General features: G+C 39.7%; 1 protein-coding gene across 3 annotated transcripts in view; it reads right to left on the bottom strand.

Moving 5' to 3' along the window:
* Znf521 (zinc finger protein 521) overlaps nt 1–23,326 on the bottom strand; it is a 277,616-nt gene that overhangs the window by 1,961 nt on the left and 252,329 nt on the right. The window lies entirely within an intron of this gene.

Raw genomic sequence — 23,326 nt, 5'->3', positions numbered from 1 at the left:
CTTACCTGGCACAGCCCACAGCACCCAGTGCTCAGTAAAGAAGATCTGGCCAATCGAGTGACAAGGCAATGAGAGAGATCTAGTCCCTGCCATCATGCTTTCAAGGGCTCAAAGAAGGAAGTGGTGGACACATTGTGGTCAAGCAATATGGCAAGGAGTATTTTAGAAAGGAATGAAGGCAAATCCTGGCTCCACCTGATCTGGCCTAGCCGAGAAGGGAGGCTTTGCAATAGGGACAGCACACTGACATTATCATTGAGGCTGCAAACATGAGACGGGGATGCAGAGAAGACTCTCCAGGCTGAAGGACCCACACGAGGAAAAGTAATGAAGCAAGAACATGCAGGTATGTGTGTGAGGCCCTGCAGCTCGCTCAGGTTGACTGAAGTCTTCTAGAGTGTTCTCAATCAAGAATACTTAAGGGAAATGAAGATGGAGGTTAGTTTGAGGAAAGATGATGAAGAACCTTATAAACCTTACTAAGGAGTTCAGTCTTGGTCTTTCAGGTGGAGAGGAGCTGCTGGCATAATTTGAAGCAGAAGGCTTTGTCTTCAAGATCTTGTCAAACCCCTGACTACAACCAGCCAACTGCCTGCTGCTCAGGAAACACAGGCTGAGTGACTGAGGGTTAGTGGCTGAAGTTTGCCCAGCTCTTCCTTCCCCTGTTTCAGAATTAACTTATTTGTGAAGGAGATTGATAATGGGAATATGCCCCCTTCCCACAGTGAGAATCACTGTCAATAGTGGACAGTTAGGACTGTCTGTGGAGACCCTGTCATGGCCCTCAGTGGGGCTGGAGAAAAAAAAAAGAATAAGAAAAAAGTGACAAGGAATATCACTACTGATGAGGAAACTTCATTTTATTTTTTCTTATTTAAAATGTACCTGCTTTGATTAACTAGTACTAGCCTCGAAGTACATTTGCAGTAAACTACTTTAGTGCAGGCTCTTTACCTCGGTATTGATTTCAAATGTGTCTGAAAAGTATTTTTCACAAGACATACTCAAAATACTGACGAGAGCAAATAACTGTCTTATTTCCTTAGAAATCAAAGCAATTATGATCAGAGGTTTATAAACAATAAAAAATTTAAATACCCAAAACACACTCTTAGATTTCTCATAGTGTTTGCTATCCCAAAGTCTTATAATCCTACAGAAAGGTTTTTACTTAAAAAAATTACAAAAAAATAAAGAAGTATCAGAAACTATGGCACTAGTTATCTAAATGATGATATACTGGCAGAATTATAGGTGATTTTAAAAATTTTACCATAATCAATGTAAAAAAGAAATCAATTTAATAAAACATCATTTTAATATTGAAATCTATTAATGTGGATAAAATTCATTCTTTGTATTTTTCCCTATTTCCTACAATAGACATTGGCATTGTTTCTAATTTTTAATGCAGCACTAAACATTTACATCTTTGTATATATAAATATAAACACATATGTGTATATATATGTTATATATACATGTGGGTATATATATATATATATTAATCAGGTATTTTTGAATGAAGTGTTTACAGAATGCTCCATTTTTTAAAAGGACTCTAATAAAGGATGACACATTGGAACTTCTCCAGTGTTTTTTTAATGTGCCTATGTTGAGATATTGCAAATCATGTGCTTTAAATAAATTGTCCATAAGAGTTGGCAATAGTTGAGTCTTAGATCAGGACTTTCATCCTAAACCCAAGCCATAAGGGTCTCTTCAGAGGTGCAAAGAACTGAGCAAATATATAATACATATACATCACTTACTGCAACAGATTGAAGTCCCTTCTATGAAGGAGTTATGCTTTGCATGTAAGAGATAAGAATGCAAATCATTTTTGAGAAGGACAAGAGTAGGGCATGTGAAATATAAGCTTATACAAAAGTAAAGATCCCTGATATAAGTAACATAAAAATGGGAAAGTGGCATGAAAAGTGATAGACATGGAGTCCTCTTGGTGTGGAGATGCCTGCACAACACTGAGGTCCCTTGGTCTCATTTTTCTTTGCTCCAGCCCAATTGAGGGCCACAACAGGTCTCTGCAGTACTGGCTGTCCACCAAAACAGTGATTATCATGGAAGAAGGCACATTCCCAGAGGTTCTTTGGAAACAGGCATATTTGTGTTTGGGAGGCAAAAAATCCCAGATGACTTTGCTCCATCCTCCCTCAAGGGCTGGCCCTCATTGTCTTTGAATGTCCCTGGGGATGTTTCTGCTGTACCCCCCCCCCCCAATGTGTTATTCCAAATCCTTTAAACATATGAAAAGTCTCCTTTCACTCTCTGAAGGAGGAATGGCATGTCTCAGCCACACAGTTTACCCAACTGGCTTGTAGGTGTGGCAAAGAGCAGATGCCAGGTCACAGTCTCAAGACATGACTGGAGGTCCTCTTGGAAGACAAACCAGATGCTTCATGGGAGTGATCAGTGATTTTGTGTTTTGGAAAAAAAAATCATAGACATCATTTATTTAGAAAAGGGGATAAGAAGCAAGTAGAAAGATAAAATATAGGCAACAGAAGCACCGAGCTGAAAGGGCAGGCTCCCGAGGCATGGCCTGCACTTGCCCTGGCTACCGGCCATACCGCAGAGCCAGTCCTGAGACACTGAGGACACAAATGTGCACAAGCAAAGTGGGAAACCTGCTGCCAGGCCTTCCTCAAGCAGCCTTCTCTGTGTAGGAGTTTTAGCTTTAGGTCTGGAGGAAACCACTCCACTAGAACAAAGCAGTGGGTAATCTCACCAATTTTACACAGCAATTCACAGTCCCCAAAGTACTTTAATGCAATGACAGGTTATGAGAAAAAATATCTGTTCCAATGAAGGGAAAGTGTTTTACATAATCGAGAAGAACATCAGTGCAACATTGGTGGAGGTGGGGGGTGATGACAGAGAAGGAAGTGCAAGAGAAGGAAACTTCTGTAATCCCACAGAGAGCCATATTCTACTCTGCAAAAAGCCATCTCCTGGAGACCCCATGTCTAAGTAACTGAAAATTGCAAACCATTAATCCCAGTTATGAACAGTTGTTTTACACGAGGGGGGTTCGTGTTTAAAGGAAAAAAAAATCAAATCCACAACACACCTTAAAGCTTAAAAGAAGATCCATCTAGGTATGATACCTTAATAGCAAGGTTTCAAAAACACTCTTTACGGTACAGGGCCCCATTTGGAAGGAGTGTGCTCTTTTTTTTTTTTCCTCTGTAAATGTGAAATTAAACTTAGGAAGCTAAAAAAACAGATGAGGGTCTTAAAAATTCCCTCCTAGCACCATGTATTTCTTTTTAAAATATGAGATGCCTTCCATTTTATAAGACTGGAATTCTCATCTTGGGCTTGGCATTCTAACAAATGATTAATTCAGCCTCCTCCTCTCTGAGAGCTGACCACATTTGCTGGTCAAACGGTTTAATCCTATTTTATATGAAAGCCAAGAAAAATATTTTTAAATAAAAATAAAACCCCACGATCCTCTGAAACTGTTCACCTTGCAATCTTGATCTGCTCCTGTTTTCCTGCCATCTTGATGTGAATTTGAATTTTTGTACCTACAACAGTGATGAAGTTAAGCTTTGGAGGAAAGCCAGGGTGGGGCAGCAGGGGGAGGAAATCTACCTTCCCAGGATTGAAAAAATTAAATTTCCACCCCCAAAAGTTGTGCCCACAGATTGCTCTGACTTTTTCCAATTCTTTGGCAGAGACCACGTCTCGTCTGTGCTTTGTAACCCTCTCTTGGCATCGTCAAAATGTTAAGTGGCAGTGGTAATAAAAATAAAAACAGCATTTGAATGGGAGTTTTGTGAAATCTGTTGATTCAAAGATGTTAATAATTTTTACCATGACTTGTCTATTTATAGGCTTTTGTTTCAAATTCTGACAAGCTTTTAAAACTAGGAAAAAGAGCCAGCATGCTATTTTAAAAAGGAATGAAAAAAAAAAAAACCAAAAAAAAAAAAAAAACAAGCTTTCCACTAATTCACTATGCCATTAGAATCTCGAATTTAAACTGCAGTTATATTCAATTTAAATGAGATGTTTTAGAACCAGATGAAATAGTAGGCAACTGTGGCTCAGAAACAATGAAAGGCGGGAAGAAATATAAAGATTAAATGTGGCTGTTTCTTTCAACAGATGGTGACAGCACTGTGGCAGCCTGTTGTTTTTTCTTTAGTTGAAGAACACAAACATCCGTAATCAATCATCACTGATTAACTAATTATATTACCCTTCCTTTTATCACTTGGGTTGGACCTTTATCTGTAAACACGGAAGATAATCAGTATGCTCTTATTTTTGGAGAGGCATATTCCAGTTCACATACGGTTATGTAGTTTACAGGCTGCAAACAGAATTTCTACATTACCGTCAACCTTTAAGCACTATTGCTTCTTTTCCCCTTCATTTTTTATTTTATTTTTTTTTAAACAAAAGCAATTGGTTTCCAACAGGCTGGATAATAAGTCTTTTGACCTGCATTCTTCTTTGACCCAGTAAGGTCACCCTTGTGCTCGGGCATATAGCTGACTTAGGAAATGCCTGCAAGTCCTACATTTCATCTTCTGCCCACTCAAAATAAAGCTTTCTTTAAATGTGTCTGTACGGGTCCCTGAAGGCCAAAGAGGCATCCCTGTAGTGGGCAATAGAGGGACAGAAGCTGCTGCCTTTATTAATGAATGCAGACCATTATGAGTCTGGCTGGCTCCTTCCCTGTTCCCAGAAGCATATACTGTACGTGACTTAAAATGCTAGAATATTGACACAAAGCGAGCCGGGCACCCCTAAGGAAAATTACTCCTTGGATATAATGTAGGCTCGTAACAGCTATTAGAGTACAAAATAAAACCCTCCGGGATCAGACTGACATATACCGCATTCTACCTAGTCCTCAAACATTAGAAGAATTTCTTTGTGGAGGCATTCTCAAGGACAGCATTAAACTGACTTTTGTAGCAATCTGCAACAGCTTTTTGGCTTAGAGCTTTTAGTACTAAATCTCTGGTTTGAATCAATATAAGTACTATATCTTGTACATTAATCAATACATTTGGTTCAATACATGTTCTATTAAATTATACTTTCTAATCAAGATTTTTACATTTCTACCCTCTCTCTTTTTCATTCCCAACTTCTTCCGCTAGTAAAATAGTTTTAAAAGTGTATACAGCTAATGATGACAGGATACTGAGTTATTTCCCCTGTATATTAGAGAAAAAATAGTCACAAAAGGCAAAGGGTGGCCTTTAAGCATCTTAATAAGGTCAACAGGATGTGAATGTTAATAAATTAACATTTTCAAAGTCTATACCATTACAAAAGTACTCATAATTTTAAATTAGTTAAAAGGGAATCACTATGGCACTGGAAGTACCATTAGTTATAAAAATTACATGGAAGACCTAAATTACCCAGAGTTCCATTTATCCCCCATTTGGTCACCCCAAAGTTTCCACTGTCCACAAACTATATGCCTCTGGCTGAAGAAATTTTGGGTAATTGTGTTTTCATAGGCCTTACCTGGTAAGCATCATGAATGTATACGTGGACATGAACATTTTTGTGAGACATGTTATAGTTCAATGGATATTCTTTAAAAGTAAATATCTTTTTCCCAAAGTGGGTTGAGAATTAAAAAAAAAAAAAAAGTCCTGACACATAGCATATTTCCCATATTCAGGAAAGTCAATTCATGATTCTTACATTTGAAGAATTTACTAGAATGAGTTTTCTATTTTTTTATTATGACATAGCAGTGGCATTTCTGAAACTGTCTGTCATGATAGGCTTTTGCCCCTCTCCTTAATGCCATGAATGTTGCATTTACGATCATGTTTGCACTGAGAGAATTTTCCTCTTTATTTTTTCATATGGTAATGTCACCACCATGAACTTACAGAGACACTGATGCATTTTCTTTTGACATTTAACAGTTCGTATGGGCTTGGGCTGACATCTCAAAGCATTTTCTGGGTGACACTAGCTATATTAAAGCAAAAGGTGAAATGGCATCATCAGAAGTGATCAAAAAAATACAAGATACTAAAGACAGAAAAGGACAATTAGGTTGTTTAGTTTGTCCCTCTGCAAAAACAGAATTCTCCTGTGAAGTTTATACTCCAGGGCAGTTTTAAATGATTCTGGCAATGAAATTTCCATCACACCTCCCAGAGGAAATGACTTCTTATTCTAATAAACCTCACCAAAGGACATTTTTGTTGTTTTTGTTGTTCTCTGGACACTTATTAATTAATAAGCCCAGAAAAGGTGATCTGAGATAATCCTGCAGTAGGTGGACATTATTGGCGTGTTCCTCTGTTCATTCAGGAGCCTTGACCATGTACCCATAGTATAAAGTTCTTCTATCTCAACCAAAGTAACCCATTAGACAATCCAATAACCATTTCCCAGTCATTACACAAAATACAAGCCATTTATGTGGTGGGTTTTAGAGATGAGTCTGCAGTGAGAGGGAAGAAGGCTGCAGAGTGGGCCTAACAGCAGGGTTTCCCACCTTAGCACTACTGACATCTGGGGCTGGACGATTATTGGTTCAGGGTGGGGGGTGTGGGGGGTCATGTCCTGGGCACAGTGGGATGCTTGACAGCCTCCCAGGCCTCTACAACATGCACTTCCATACCTGTGGCAATCGTTAATGTCCCTAGACAGTGTCACATATCATCTGATGGGGAAAAAAATCATCACTCTCACTTTTGAACCACTGCCTTATTATACTGCGTGAAAAACATTTATGAACAAATGAATGACAGCTTGGCCATGAGGAAAGTTTTGCATTCAAGGAATCTGAAGTATCTACAGGGATGACTGGTCTAAGCAGGAAAGAGAAAGGCGGGTCTGTGCAGTACGTTGAGTAGCTCTAACTAGGAGGTTTTGCCATTGACCTGTCTTGTCACTGACAAGTTTTCCAAGATAACATTAAGTAGGAGTTCAGACACAAGAACAGGTAGGGCTGGGGAAGACACACAATTGTTCTGAATTTTCTTTGTGTTGAAAATACATTGAACTTGTGGTACTTGAGTATGTGGCTTAGTCTTCAGTCTACAAGGTTATCTCCTTCACCTTAAGAAAATAAAAGCATTGCAAAGGGACATATATATACCACATGGGACTGTACTGCATGGTGTTTTTAAGCATAGTCATGGGTGAGAGTGGGCAGTTGTCCAGAAACTGTGGAAAGGATTCTTTGAGATACATAATAAATGGCACTGTTGTGTGAGGAACAGAATCTCTTCAGCAATGTTCTCTCAATCACCAAAATTCTTAGTCGTTCCACACACCATCAGTGAATGAAGAGGGTACCTTATAGTGGCAATTAAACAATGCCACTTCAGGAGGATTCGGCAATTCAATAATATATAAAGGGATGATGCAAATATTGAACTCTGGAATTAGAATTTAGGATATGAAAACAAATATCTACTTTGAAAGAAATAGATATTTCTATTTGAAGCATCCACCTTCAATTTGTTGGTCTAGGTTCAATTGCAGTGGTATTTTGCACCTGTAAGTAACACAGCAGAGAAGCTAAGACTTGGTTTCTGAGCTGAGAGGGGCCTTGCAACATCTGGTGCAGTATCTCATTTTATAGACCAGAGTTGGAGCCAACTTTCAAAGTCTTCTGGCTAGTCCTGCAACTGAGTTAGCTTCAGGCATGAAGTCTTCTTGTTGAATGGCCCTGGTGGCTGTGTTCTAGTTTCTGAGCTGCGTCAGCTGCACAGATGAGGGGTGCTCACCACTACAGCCCTCACCATCTCCCAGGAGAGACAGGGAGCTATGGGCACAGACCAAAGTCCCTTCAACTTCTGTGGGAACTGTGAGTTTGGCTCTCAGAGGAGTTTCCCTGCTTGGTGCTGGAGAGATTGGGGGAGGGGGCATGGGGGAGGGAAGAAGGGAGTGAATAGAGAAAAGAACATGAGCAAACACAGGGCATGGGGGTGCATGCCTGTAATCCCAGCTGCTCCAGAGGCTGAGGCAGGAGCATCATCAACTTTGAGGCCAGCCCAGGCAACTCAGTGAGTCCCTGTTTCAAAAAATATAAAAAGTATGAAATTGTAGCTTAGTGGTAGAGTGCTCCTGGGTTCAATCCTCAGTCCCTTAACAAAACACAGGAGTAAAACTGAGAGTCCCGGAGAGCAGAAGACAAACACTTCTTAGGAATCCAATGTGGTGGGGCTCAAGATCCATGAGTCTCTACAGAGAGGTGGGCAATCAGTTTGGCAAGGGCCACATTAACTTTTAAAAATTTGTTTATACAATATTCATCCTATTTGGAAAAGTACATGATGATTTACAATGTAGCAAGAACACCCAGTTAAATCAGCCCTATTCAAATATGAGTCTTCAGGAGCCTGAGTAAAGACAATTTTTTTGAATAATGCAATGCCCAAGCTGCAAATGCAGAACAATGCCTAGTATTTTGACAATTAAACATTAATAGAGAGCTAAAACAAACCACTTGTCCACCCACTTCAAGAGGACAAATTGCACTGTTGTGTCATATATGGGAAATGTGAACATTATAACAATTCCATTTTCTGAGAATAAACAGTCATAAAATTTGAGTTGCAAGCTGACCCCTAACTGTTTTACATATGGGACAGGCTTGAACATATCCCCCTTTGCAGCACACAATAGTATGCACTATCTGCTGTATGGAAAAAAAAAAAATTTTAAGTGTCCAATTGAAAGAACAAGCTAAAAAATGCAAAATGGCCACTGGGAAATATATTAAAAAGTTGATTTTGAAAAGAAGACAATAAATTGAGCAACTTGTTCACTTGCACGAAGCCAAAAGTAAATTTAAATCAAACTATATAAAGACAGCAAAGGAAAAGTGAGAGAGGCCAGGGCATATTCTGCTCAGATTCTGGAACTGCAGGATCCCAGCATACTGTAGGACAGAAGGCTTTGATAGGCAATACTGTCTAATAAGATATTCAGGGATTAAGTCAGTGCTTCACAGACAGATGTGTCCATGTGCCAGTTGTTGCTAAGCTTTAATTTTTCCCCTGTAATGTTTAATTTATCACACTGGCGCTTTCTAAACTAGAACATCTGTAAACAAGGTTAAGAATGACCTCCTTCCAATTTTACATCCACGAACAGTGCCCCTTCTTCGTGCTCTAATTTTAGATACCTTAAAGATAAATAAATCTGTGGAAGGAAGAGGGAAAAAAATAAGGCTTGTCTGATGCTGTAATGTGTTCATCTTGGGCGAATACAAATTTCCTCTCTGCCAGGCTCTCGGGTGCACACAACTGGCTCTTGATTCTGAAGCCATATTCAGGCTTCCCTTTCCCAGTCAAACGCAATTAAACAAACTTCTGCTAAATATTTAACAGCCTTGTGTAGTAATTAGCGGCAAATAATGGGAGCTTAAATTGATAATTGCTCAGATATGTTCTCTTAAAAAGAACAAATTTCCTGCTCCTCCCTTTTCTCTTAGATTTTTGAATCTTAGAATTTTTTTTTTTTTAAGAGGATCTAGTGAAATGAGCCATCATCACATCCCATGACCCAAGATCTTGCAGTCAAGTTGAGGATGTTTTGCCATCAGCTGGAAGATTCTGCCTGCATCACTTACTGCACTTCTGTATTTAAATCCATTGAAATTTAGTTAGGTACTGAAGCTGTTGGAACAGGGGCATTGATTTAAAAACTGACTGGCAGCCTTAGGATTTAAACTCTGGCCCATCAGATTCAAAAGGTCATCTGATTAGAATGGGAGAGGCACGGGGCATTGTAATTTATATTCAAAGGGTAACCTTTGTAGGGAGAAGGAGAGAGCCAAGACTCTGCTTTTCCACTCCATAGGAACAAGGATTCCCTTCAACCGAATTCCGATAATTGTGAAAAATAGTTTATCAAACTTGGGCACAAAGCAAGAGAAGTGCCACTTTCTTGTAGTGTATTATTCCTTTTATTGAAAACACTGCCACTCTAGGAGGTAAACTTATAGCAAGTCAAACATGTTATAAGTCATTAAGAATAACAGAAAACATCTTTCCCCACCATAAGCAACCAAATGCTTGTCTGCCAAGTGATTTCCTTTAGTGAATAAGCACAAAAATAAAACAGTCAAAGGACAACATTGATTTTACATAATTAAACTGTGTTAAGTGTGAGCCACATCCTGAGAGTGTGTGTGCATGTGTGCCCATGTGCATTTTCGTGCCTGAGCAAATGAGTGTGTTTTGCAGGGTGGAACTGAGTGACACATGGATTCCACAGGTGAAGTCCCTAGTGTTTACTTCTGACCTTCCTGTCCTTCAAAAACATTCCTACATGGGGGAATGCAATTTGAAGAATCCCTTGTTTTCAATTCTAAGTATTCAATTCCAAGTAAGTCTCTTTAAAAATGCAAATACTTAACAGGCCCGGTTCTATTTGGTTTGTCTTCCACTTTACAAAATCCTGGTTTCGAATGAGAGAAAACTTCATGCTTTGGTTTGGTGCCTATTTCTCTTGCTGGCTTTTCTGAAAACTCCCTGCATGTTTGTGAGTCCTGTAGACAGTTTCAGGTCCCTTTCTTTAACAGATTCCCTTTTCCTGGCTCTCTGAAGTCATCCCTATTTTCCAGCAAACTCACACAGACATGGAAAGAAAAAATCAGGAATGCCGCATGTACTTCTTATTCCCTGTTGAAGGGTGTCTTGAGATGTGTTTGCGATCTCTCTTGTCCACCATTTCCTCTGAGAATCTTTAGGGTCTCAAAGGAATTTCCCCCACCCCCATCCTGTCCTTTGCTCCACCAAGAAGAGCTTCTTCCTGCTGCAGAAACCCACATGTGAGACTTTCCTTCTACTCCTATCGTCTGGGCACCTATTCTGCTTTGCCTTAGGTCTCTGTGGGAAAGATGCCTCACCTCTCCTAGTACACTTACTGGAGAGACAGCTCTTTCATTCCTTTGCACAAGGAAGTGCTATAGCAATGATAAAAGTAATCTATAATCCTCACATCCTTATATAATTTGCTACTCCAAGTTAATCTGAATTCATTACAATAAAGTAATATAATTAAAAAAAAAACAACAACAACACCCAAACTCTTAAAAGTGAAGTACTTAACATGATCCTGGCAGAAAGACTGTCTTGCCTAGCAGAGGTCTAGGCGTCAGGCATGGTGCATCCTCATGCAAATCCAAAGGTGAGCCATAAACAAGTACACACAGCAACACTGCCAGGCAAAAAGGGCCAGGCAACGGGAGGCCTCATTCTAATCAGTCCTCAAAGGAACCTGCCACACAGAAGTGGCACTTATTCTAATTTAAAGCCCTCATGCTTGCTTCAGTGTTGCAAAATTTATAAAAGAATAACTTCATTAAACCGCCTGGCACTTCAAACACAAATGCAAACCAGCCACAACACAGAAGGAGCTGGACAAGAGGAAGAGAAATATTCCCAGAGAGTTGTTAGCGCAGATACTAAAATAAAGTCTGCACTGTGGTGCTTCTGCCTCTCCAACGACGTGGTTTGCGTGCAACTTTCCTTCACCAAGGACTTCTGCCACATGGCTCTTTACTTCTGTCATGAGGCCTGTTGCTCTTGCGAGTCTGCTTAATAACACTGAAAATCATTCAAAGCGGTTGGGCAAGCCGCGTCACATGCAGAAATACATCTGGCAGTACATAAATGAATGCTATTCAATGTTCTTTTCCTGGTCTGCAGAGGAGATTGGTTCTGAACAGCCCACTATTACAGTTCCCATTTACTTGGGTATATATTTCAGGCTCACATAACTTGTTGAAAAACTAAGGTAAAAAACTTCCCCTTCACTCTGGCATTCAAGAAAGCAAGCAAGAATAAAGGTTAAGTGGAAACAATCTTTCGAATCTATGTACAGGGCTAGAGAAAAGTTATTGGCATATCCTAAAACCCACTTTTAAGGAAACTTCTTTTTTTTTTTTCTGCCATGAATCAGAATCATGGAAGTGCTACAGTAAAATAACTTCAGGCTGGATTCCGAAGCTACAAGGCAGTCTGTGTCAGAACACACATCATTTCATGCTGAACTGTCAGCTTATTTCTCAAAATCATTTTTTTCTTTTTTTTTTTTTTTAGAATGCTATGAAAAGACAAATCCAGAAGCCTGTGTGAAAACACCAAGCCTCTGAGAAAGTATGTGTCACACACGCATTGGACTACACATCACAGTCCTGAGAGATCCCAATAATGAATGGCTCCTTTCCTGTTCAGTGTTTTTATCACCCAAGTACAAATCTGTGCTAAATTCTGCTTCAAAGAGAAGAGAGTAAGCGTTAAAAATCTTGAAAATGGTAATCTCTGGATGGTTAAGAGGAAATGGCCTTAGGGGGAGTAAAAGGGGCATCTCTCCAAAGGTTATAAAAGGCTGTTCATCCCAATTGTCTTTCGGAATTTTGGAGTGGGATTCTTACTGCTAGTCAGAAGGGAGACCTGTGCTAGGGGACCCACGCCAGGCTGGCTGGAGGTCAGACTGATATGAAAATTTAAGTTATCACCCCAAAATTCAGTGTGCCATGAGTCACAATATTCCTAGAATAAACAAATATTTAAATGAAGATGTAAATGAAGTCTATTATCCCTATACAATTGTTTTCTAGTGTGGAAAGCTCTTCAACATTCAAATGATGTAATATATCAGTAAAAGTAAATTTGTATTCTTTTTCCTCTTTGTGAATAAAACAGGGATAATCAGATGGAGTGAATAAACTAATTCAATTACAAGCAGCCTTTATTAGATAATAAAATATGGATTATTGATCTTGTGGAGCTGGCAATTTGCATGAGGCAATGAACAAAACCTGGAAGAGCCCAATCTAAAGCTGTTTTTGTTCATGCCAGAGTTTATTAGATACTGTTTTCACTTTTGAAAAACCACCAAAATAAAACACCACTAACTAATTAAGCCCAGCATTCCAAAAGGGTGAAAATAGAAGGTTAACACAGAGGGCTGGGCTGGGGGCCTGAGAAAGTCCTTTAGACCAGGGGGGACCCCTTGCTGTACCCTACAATGGAGGGAGAAAAAAAAGCCAGGCTCTTTCCCCTTGTCTATGGAGTGGCATGTGAGAACTTATTTGGTGAACCCCAATTTACCTCCTAGGCATCTTACTACACATCCAATCCGGTCCTGTAATAGGAGTGAATGTGTTGCTATGTCTCTGGCACTTGTGAGGTGGCCCTGTTTGAAATACAATGCTGGACGGTCTGTGCAAAGTCCTTTGTCTCTTATTTCTTAAAAAATGCAGTAATCAACCCCCGTTAGAAAGAAAGCAGCTCTGAATATGAGGGTCACGTGGAAAGGAAAGCCTGTACAGCCAACACCAAGGGGAAAAAAGGGAAGGTGAGCTATGATATACGACGTATATTTACACACCTCAGTTCTGCCTTCCCGTGTCCCTGATAAATCTGCCCCAAGATGCTATGGCAGGCTGATTGCTATTTGTGCTCTGCTACAAAGTGCAGGCCCCACCGTCTCCTGTAGTCTTTGTAAACTTCTCCCAGCTCTTCCTTTTGACCGAGTTCACATCCTCTCTACCCTTTTACAGGCCACATCCGCCTGCCCCCCACATAGCAGCACAAACACAAATATGTTCTTTTCCCCTCTTTTTTTTTTTTTTAACAGAGTAGACTGGGCTCTGTGTTTGGCTAGGCATCCCTCCAATGCCTAGGTAAGCGTACATGTGGTATGTTTTCAAAAATGACTCCAATGAAAGGGAGGAATGAGAGATGCTAAACAATGCCGCACAAAGTTGCAGACTGTTCGGCTACAGTCCAGAAAATGAATCCAATTTTTCATTCTGTCATTATAAATATTTCATTGCAAATGGTACTGATTTTCTGCAACTGTGGTTAAGCAAAGGGCCTCTGTGTGAATATTTAAGAAAAAAAAAACTGGGAGGAAGACAACTAAGAAGAGGGAGGGGGAATTAAAGGTTAGCAACCAATTAATTTCTTACTTGAAATGTAAAAGATGCTGGGAGAAATTCAACAGTGATGTAGTGTGTGACTCAAAGAAGAAGAAGAAAAAAACATTTACTCTGCTCTTCTTCTGACAGTTTCTCATAAAATATCTGCAGTCCATCTATCTTTTAGTACTCTAGGCTCCTCTGGAGAGCAGAAAATGGTGGTTTAAAGCTCACTTCAGTGCCAGTCTGCGGGAGATTGCTTTCCACAGGACCCCCGCTGATGGAGGCCTAGGGGAAGAGGCCCAGGAGTTATTCAATCAGCCCGAGACTCTGGGGCGGCTGGGGGTCCTTTGAGGGCTGATTATAAAGCTGCCCTCCTGTTGCCTGCCTCGGAACAGAACGAAATGAGCAGCCTCTTGCTGAGAAGATTCTGCAAGAAGGAATTTCACCTGTCATGGAGTTTGTCAGAATTTCAGGATTTATCTTGGTGCAAAATTAATAAAATACCAACCAGGATTTCAGGCTGACTACTCAGCTGTGTCATCTCAAAGTGATCTTTCACCCAGGAAAACCTGGACAGTGAGCACAGACATTCTTGCCCTACTTTTCCTTTGGAGGATGAACGAGGTGACGTGACAAATGCCACCCAAACATCAGTCTGGGACGGTGAGCCAATTACACACAAGGCTGCGTCACGTGTGGGTGCTACTGTCTTCTCGCGTGACCTCTCACCCTGCTGCGGTTCTTCTACAGCCTCTTTGGAATTAGCTCGAGTCTGAGTATCAAAAGGCCATTCTGGAGTTTATAACACAGTAGGTCCCCTATGGCATCACATCCGTTAAGTTCATACACTGGTATTTCAGGCCTGGATTTGATTTATCTTTTTAAAAGGACTACTAACGCTGCACTATGTTAAGGGCACATCTTATGAAACATTACAAATTCATCCAGGGTCAGCCGCCAACAACAAGGTACAGTCTGAGCTCGTTTTAACACACACTCTCCTCTGGTCCCATCACCTTCTGGGCCCAGCAGAAAGTGGGAGGAGTGAGGAGCGAGGAGGAAGAGAACCCAAAGGGGATGCTGTGAACTTCTGCTGGCTTGCTGCCGTTTTGCAGCAAGTTCGGCCATCTCTGCTCCTGCCACTTCAGCTGTTCCACCACGGCTATTTTATCACGGCACAGGCTTTGCTCATTTTGAACTGGGGCCTCTATAGCCCCAAGGTAATTAGCTCTGGTCCTCAGAGCCAGTGGCACCACATTACAGTTGGGGCCATGTTTGGGGCCTGGGTTGGTGCTCACGACACTGGCTTGCCGGAGTCAATGGACACAGTGGGCAAACACTTCTCAGAACCACATTCTCAGATTCCAGACACTGAACTCGGCTTGCGAACATGGTGAACTTGGATTGCGATGTATACCTTGTGTTGTGTCCCTGGCCTCCCATGGCTGGGAACATGGGTACCTCTTACTCGCTGGTGATTAGCAGCGCATCCTCAACTCTCAGAGTCAGGGATAGGTTTAAGGTAATTGCTGCTTCTTTGTCTATTTTCTAATTGACACTTTCTAAATGAGACATTGAACAACCCTATAGCGTGTTCCTTGCAGTTCTTCCCCTAGTTAAATGACAGTCCTGTTTTGGAGAACCACCTTTACAAATCAGTTAGTCATCTGACAATATTAACACCATGAGATCTCAGGAGAAAGAGAGAGAGAGAGGGAAAAGAGGAGAGAATGCACTCGGAAGTGAGCGCGCAGATGGTGGGGGAACCCAGGGTGCTCTCTGCAGGCTTCAGTGGAGATGCATTAACTCCACAGAGGGATAAGGGCTTCCCACCAGTACTGTCATGAATTATAACTGAGTATGGGAGTGAGGTCTTGGTGCCTGTCTCACAGCAAATATACTGTTCCATTTTCCTGCACAATGACCTTTCACCCTTATAAACTCAAAGCACTGCACAGCACACTGCTGATTTTTAATGGTATCACAGTAGCCTTTTATATGTCTAGAAGGCACACAAGCTTAGCAGATGTGCCCAGTGGTGTCAGTCAGACAATTATAAAATTAAGTTTTGGCAATGCAAAACAGGAAACCTTTGATGGGCGATTCATGTTTTCAGGAAGAGATGGTCTTCTGCCAGCTGAGGAGCTCCAACAATGCAGGAGGAGGGCCACACAAGGAAGAAGCACACCCCCCACCCCCCAACACACACACACCAGTGGAGGAAAAAGCCTCACTTTTGCAAACTTTCCCCTCCTATGCAAAAGCAGTTCCTGCCCAGTGAGTTCTCCACTTACTCATTCAATGAAGTTATCAATGAAGGAGACCTGTTATTTTAGGCAGTTTGAAATTTCACCACTTTTAAAAAGGACTCCTTTACCCTGCCTTTCACTCCCCTTCAGAGCCTGGGAGTTGCTGTTCTAAATGACAGCACCGCGAGCAGTGCTTTTAAGCACCATTCATCTCACCCGCCCCATCTCAGGCTTTTCCAGAACACTGCTCTCCCTCCAATAAGGGAAACTTACTCCTTCATAGCTGCAGGGCAGAGCCTGTACGAGCTGTAGATTCGCTGCAAATATAACAATAAAGGATACAAATGTGAATTCCTCTTAAAATACACGTTTGGTTCTGAAGCCGCCTTGCCTTAGCAAACCCGATCAAGGGCAGTCTATCAATCTTTCTCCAAATGCACAGAATAGCACGTGACGGTCTGAGGGAGCACTACCTCAATGGGTTGAGAAAGATGCTGAAGTAAATTCTTTGCTCATTTCAGATGACTGATGGTTAAGGTCTATGATTACCATCTCTTTTACCCTAATAATCACAACAGTTGGATATGGAAGTGATGTTTTCCAATAGACAAAAGTTTGTAAACACAATAGGTCTATTCTTGGCACTTTATCTCTCCTAAGGTGGGGAAATGGATCAATGTGTGGAGTAAACATCTAAAATAGTAACATGTGGGAGTTCAAGGTGCCTGTCTGGGTTGCAGAATGTTCTAGAAATTTGGGTTTCCAGATCTCTCCAAAGGATCTGACTACACAGGCACTGTAACACAGAGCTCTGTCTTCACAGGACACTCTTGCCTGCAGTCTCTCACTCCTAATGGAGGCAGATCTTCCGGTGCTGTGGCAGCAGGCTGTCTTGGCCACGTGGAAGATGGCAGGGCCAGCAAAGCCCAGCCAAAGCAGAATGTGGCAGAGGTGATGAGCACTTCAAGGGGGTGGGGAGGGAGGGGGCTGCAGAACTGGCCGCAGTGCTCTTCAGTACACCCTAGCTGGATGCTCCATAAAGCCGCACTGATGGCAGTTCAGAGATGGCCATCTGTCGTCAACTCTGGGCCAGACAAAAAATAATGTAATGGCAGCTCGCTAACAACAGGGCTGTTGGAGGAGGGAACACATACTAGAACGAAGAGGTGGTGCTCCCTCTTTAATAGCGAAAATCAGCCATCGATATGAACATCAAGAAATTAATGGATGGAGAATTTTTTAAAACTGAGCTGGGGTGCGGTAGAAGCGATTGAAATGCAAATAAAGTGGTTTCCGCTTATTGCAATTACCTCTGTTGCCCTTACTTCACTCACATTAACCACTTGGTTCTTGAAAATTTGACGACCAGGACACATGGTAAAGCAGTGAGGGCCAAATTTAGAAAAAGGTGAGCCCAGGTTGTGCCTCCAAGCATGCATACACAGATTAGGCATTTATTGGTACAAAACGGGTAATTGAAAATGCATTTACTCATTTAGTCCAAATGAGTTCATTGTGACAATCATGCTTATCTTTCTGTATGCTTGCTTAATTTCTAGATGTCATTTTATTAAAAAGCAAAATAAAACTACCTCATCTTTAGATGCTTTATGAATGCTATAAAATTGCAAGCTCCCTCTTTTTTTCAAGAAAAACCCTAGCTTTTTCAACACTGCATAAATAGAGGGAGACTGGAACATAATAGTCAAACTGAGGTTAGGTTTGCCATGCCTATTTCCGTGTCCTATATGATTAACTTTCTGCCTTCAATGGTAAGGCCAATCAATCCTGATTGAATTATCCAATATTAACAGCTGAAAGTGATCAAAACTAATGGTGGAAACATAGCACCAATCAATAAATCAATGCAAATGATTTGGTTCCTGGAGATCTGATCAAATAAAAGAGATAGATCAATTTAACCACTGAGCAAATTAAGTGGAGGTTGCTGTAGCACCAATTTGCTTCTAAAGCCCTGCAGGCCCACAAAGCAAAGAAATGAGGCGATGTATAAAATGGACCAGTTCCAGAACCACGCACTCATTTAACACAATTTATACTCCTACAAATCTCGAAATCTTTGTGATGTGTTTAGGGGCTGACCGAGGCACAAGGATCTAAGGGAAGAGTGTCAAGGGACACAGCCCAAACCAACCAGAAAGGGTCAGGAATGACTCTTTCAGACTGACTTTCCTCCAAACAGAATATTACAGAATCACATATGCCAGGTCTAGACATGGCGATCGGCAAATATTCCCATCCAGGGGCCTTAGAGGAAGACCATGAGATAGGAGGCAAGGCAGGATGGTGTTTTGATTTTTATTGTTTGAGTGGGAATAATAAAAGAAATTTTAAGTTCTGTGAGAAATATAAGTTAAACACTTGAAAAATCACAGAAAAGTTGTGAGAGGGTTGGTATTGGGGTGAAACAGATTCACGAGAACTTTGTTTAGATGTGCTATGAGTAGTTACATCCACTTCCCCATTCCTCCTGTTTGCAAGAAGAGTCAACCTCCTGGAGAGGAAAATACGTAAACAACATAAACTAAAATTAAACTTTCTGCCCACCACACCAGGTCCCACCTTGACTTTTATGGAGAGGCAAGACTAAACTTTTCACTTTGGCCACACCCCCTTAATAGGAGGGGGTTGTTGTGTTGCTTTGAAATTACATTTATTAAACCAAGTATAAATGTTTCATTTTAGTTAGATGCTAAAACATGAAGCAAAAGAAAATGCAAGACTCCTAAACATGTGAAAAAGATGAATGCTTGAAAAACTTAACGTGAAACTATGTCAAAGTATGATTAATTGAAAAATTATTCCATGAAATAAAGAAAACCAAGGAAGGTTCGAATGTGTCTGAGGTAGAGATTTTATTTCTAATGAAGAGGCATCTTGACTTTATTTTCTTAGGTCAGCACTAAGAACACAGGATGAAGGCCAGTGAAGCAATGTTCAGTGAATGCCTATTACACATCCTTTGAAACCGGCCTGAACAGCTCCCACATGATTCCCTCAGTTGTAGAATAAATACCTCCTCTCTTGGAATACAACTGATTACATGTTATCTCATGCAAGAGTTGTTTATATGCAAATCTTTGCTAGTAAACTGTAAATATGGTATATCCCTAATCATTTTGGCATCATGGTAAATTTAGAAAGATAGAATCATATTTTTGTGATAAGAAAATATATTCATTAAAAATTATCTGGACACTAGAATTAATTACAGCAGAATATATGGCACTCGCAATTTTTAACCATTGAATAGGACTCCTAAATGCTTCAAAATGTACAATTTGATCATTTGAGACACACATTGGAAGTGTCTTTATTGAAAAGACAAGTTTGGGGCAAAAAGCTAAGTTAGTGGGGAACCCAGTGAGGCTCTGATCAGCCACATTTCAATGTAGGATTGTTGTCTTGTATGTCCCACCCCATATGTGGTAATTCATTTCTCTTTCAGAAATATGACCCCAAAACTTAAAATACGCATTACAATCAGATGATATGGTGGAAAAGATGATTTGAGAAGAAAATCCAACAGCTCTTTTGAGACAATGACATCTTTCAAATTTAGTGATATTTGAACGTCTTGATATATCCCTCAGGATGTCAAATGACAACTGTATTTTGAATGTGGAAAACACTGCCTTTATAATTTAACGGAGGGAAGGGAAAATATCACAATCATCTTTGATTCAAAAGGAATTGAAATAGCAGAATCTCAGGACCTAAATTCGGGCTGGGCATATTTGTTCCATCCTCACGGTAGGAATTCCCTCAGTCTCTACAAAAGGTCTAACATGACAGCTGGTAGGACTTTCTAAGCAGACACATTGGGAGAGGATGATTTTTATCACTGCCATCCAATTGCTGCTTTTCTAGAGGCAACAATTAAATAGCAATTCATGTACTGGAAGAAAGTGGTCTATTCAACAGATTTTTACAAACATACCACTTGCTCACACCTGTATAAACCACTTTGGATACAAATACATATTGTAGGATATTATTCTTGGACCATACATCCTCTCCCAAAGCAGATTCCCTAAGTTCTGTTGAAAAAAAAAAGAAAAAAGAAAAATAAGGTCTATTAGGAAAACATGTGAAACACTGAACATGTTCATTCATTTTTAAAATAATAAAATGTATATTTAGTTCATATAATGAACTCTTATTCCAAAGCTCTTCTCCCCTCCTGCCAGCACCAAGGCAGCCTTTGATGTGTATTAGATTTTCTTATAAAAATGGGATGGGGGAAATTTTACTGAAAGAGAAAGATTATACCTAAGAATTATACATTATATAATCTATATTTATATCTCTGGACTGGAATTAGAACAACTAGTCAGCAAGGTTTAGGAATTGCCTGTGGATTGTAGCTTCCATACTGGCAAAAGGTATGTCCTCATGGCCTAGTTAGAGTGCTGCATAGAAACAGAGGTGTCATTTGGCCTAACCCTAAAAAGATTGATGATTTGATGATGTTCAAAGGATGGTGCCTGAGTGCTTGATTTCCAAAATAAGGATAGTGTAAAACAAGGAACTATCTAAGTTCTGACTGGTTTTATAGGCAAGGAAAATGAAAGCAACTCAGCACCATCTACATCTGTACATACCCAGATGTATATAAAAACATGGGCACTGCACACACAAGTGCAGTGGCAATTTTCATTAGCTTTGCCTCCTCTCTCTCTCTCTCTCTCTCTCTCTCTCTCTCTCTCTATATATATATATATATATATATATATATATATATATATATACGTACATAGACATATAGACATGTCCATATATGCATGTAAGTTTTATATTCAACAAAGCATGTCTATCCACACACAATAAACATCTTATGTTTTTAATTGGGTATAAACAGTGAAAGAAATGTAAATCATCATGATCATGCAATTGTCTTTGTGCCATTAAAAATACTCCACAGTGATGTTACTGGGTGACTCTGGAATGTTTAATCTATACTTACCCTATTATTCTCACCCTAAGAGGCAAATAAATTATATGCGTTAAGTTTTCTAATAGGATTTCAGCTCTTGGACATCTGGTCTTATAGGTTCCTGAATAAAGTCCTTCCTTCTGAACTTTAATGGCATAAACAAGTAGATGAGTTCAAGTGGTTAAAAATTCACATTTATTTTACATATAAAATGACTTCATTTTCTAATGTTATTATTTACAATCATTACCTTAATTTCAGTTGATTTTTCCCCCCTCATCCTAGCAATTAACAAAAACCATATTATGGTTTTTGTATACTTAACCATTCCCATTTTATATTCAGGATATAAAAGAAATCAATATTTTGAAATTACATTAATCCCATCCTCTAAGGTAATTTGGGTAATGAAAGCAAATGCACAGGACCATGAACCCCTAAGGTTTAAACATAAAAATGAAAACATTCTTAAAACTAGAAAAAGTAAACTTCTGGTCCATTTTTTCTCAATGTGTTGCAACTAAAGCCACTGCTATTACTGAGCATTTTAGAAAATAGTCCTACATAGATATTCCCATGACTGCAGATTATAGCTTTGAGAAATATTGACTATAAAGTCAATATTTCATCTCAGATTCATAACAATTATCACATTCTAACCATAAGCACTGTTCTTATCTAAGGAATGGGGCACACATTAAGCCTGAGTGTTTATATCAAGACCAAATATATATGATTCTGAGGGACTGGCAAACTAATGCTTATAGCCTTGAATTACAGAACAAGGCTTATTTGTGCCCAGATTACAATTTGAATGAAGAAGTCAGAAATGTTTTGAGAGATGCTTGACTTCACAAGGTCACAAAGATTCAGAAAGAGTTGTATGTTCTGTACTAATGCGGGGCTTCTGTGGTCTCCTTGACACTTTGAGAGAGTCTGCAAAGTCAAAATTATTTTCATAGTAATATTAGACATATGACATTCACACCCTCACTGCCTCAAGAGTGTGCTATAGAATTTTCTAGAGGTTACATGATGTATGATGACATCATCTCTGAAAGCCAACAGAATGTGTGCTGTATCCTGTGTTTATTAACACATTACCCAATTTGAATTTCTATTATGGAAAATATCAGTAGATAGTAACCTGCATAAGCCCAAGTCCTTTGTGATGCTCAATAATTTCTCAAAATGTAAAGAGCTCCTGAGATTAAAGAGTTTGAGAACCACAGGTCTATCTTGATCATAGAAAAGAGTGAATACTGTGTGTTCCATGAAACCCTAAAACAAATCATAAGAGAAATCTGGAGTCCTTAAGAATGTGCTTCATTGCTTAATTTTGTCTGAGCTAAAGAAGCCACTGCCACTGTGTTGGGTCATTTAATGAAAGACACTGAAGGTACAAGTAGGTTGGAATCTATGAATATAGTACAAAAGTGGAAGTTTGTTGCAAATATTTTTTTCAAGACTGTTAGACAGATATAAGTCCCTTCAGAATCTAACTTTGATTTTTAACTATTAGTTCATTCCGTCTCATAATTTACATACTCATTAACAGTATGACTAGGCATACTGACCATATCTTTTAGATTCATAAAACCAAATCCAAAATTATAACATTTTTAAATAAAAAGTTAGATTATTTTAGTAAGATGTGCTTTTAAACAATAATATAACTGGCTTATTTTGTATATTCAATTGGCAAACAGGTGTGATGGAATAGAATTTTTAGAAGTGATAAAAGGTGAGACAGTAACTTGCATTTTACTCCACTGACATGATGACAATGAAATGGGCTTATCCACTTTTAAATATAGTTCTTATTTCATCTCTGTAACTTGCTACTTGTTTACTTATAGAATGATAACTGAGAATATAAATTGCAAATCTTTTATTTTGATACATAATTCACATATACCTGGCTTCGCCAGAGCACAGGGAGGCACAAAGGTGCCCCAAAGGCTCTGTGTGGGGTGCAGGCTGAGAAGCAGGTGGGCTCTGAGTTCCTCAGTCTTGCCTCTACCTGATAACCAGATCAGCTCCTGTTGCAGGGATTCAGTGATGAAAACTAATTGCACCTCTCACTTTAGGAGGAATAATTTTATTATTAATAATAATATTCACAATACCCAAATAATTTTAAGTCACTGAAGTTATGAACTCCAATTTCCTCTACAGGAACCAACAAGATTTAAGAAAACCCATGTTACT

The sequence above is a fragment of the Marmota monax genome, unplaced genomic scaffold (assembly GCF_021218885.2).
Source record: "Marmota monax isolate L192 unplaced genomic scaffold, Marmota_monax_Labrador192_F-V1.1 WCK01_AAM20220418_F8-fsc00126, whole genome shotgun sequence".
NCBI lineage: Eukaryota > Metazoa > Chordata > Mammalia > Rodentia > Sciuridae > Marmota > Marmota monax.
This window is presented reverse-complemented; position numbering and strand designations above follow the sequence as displayed.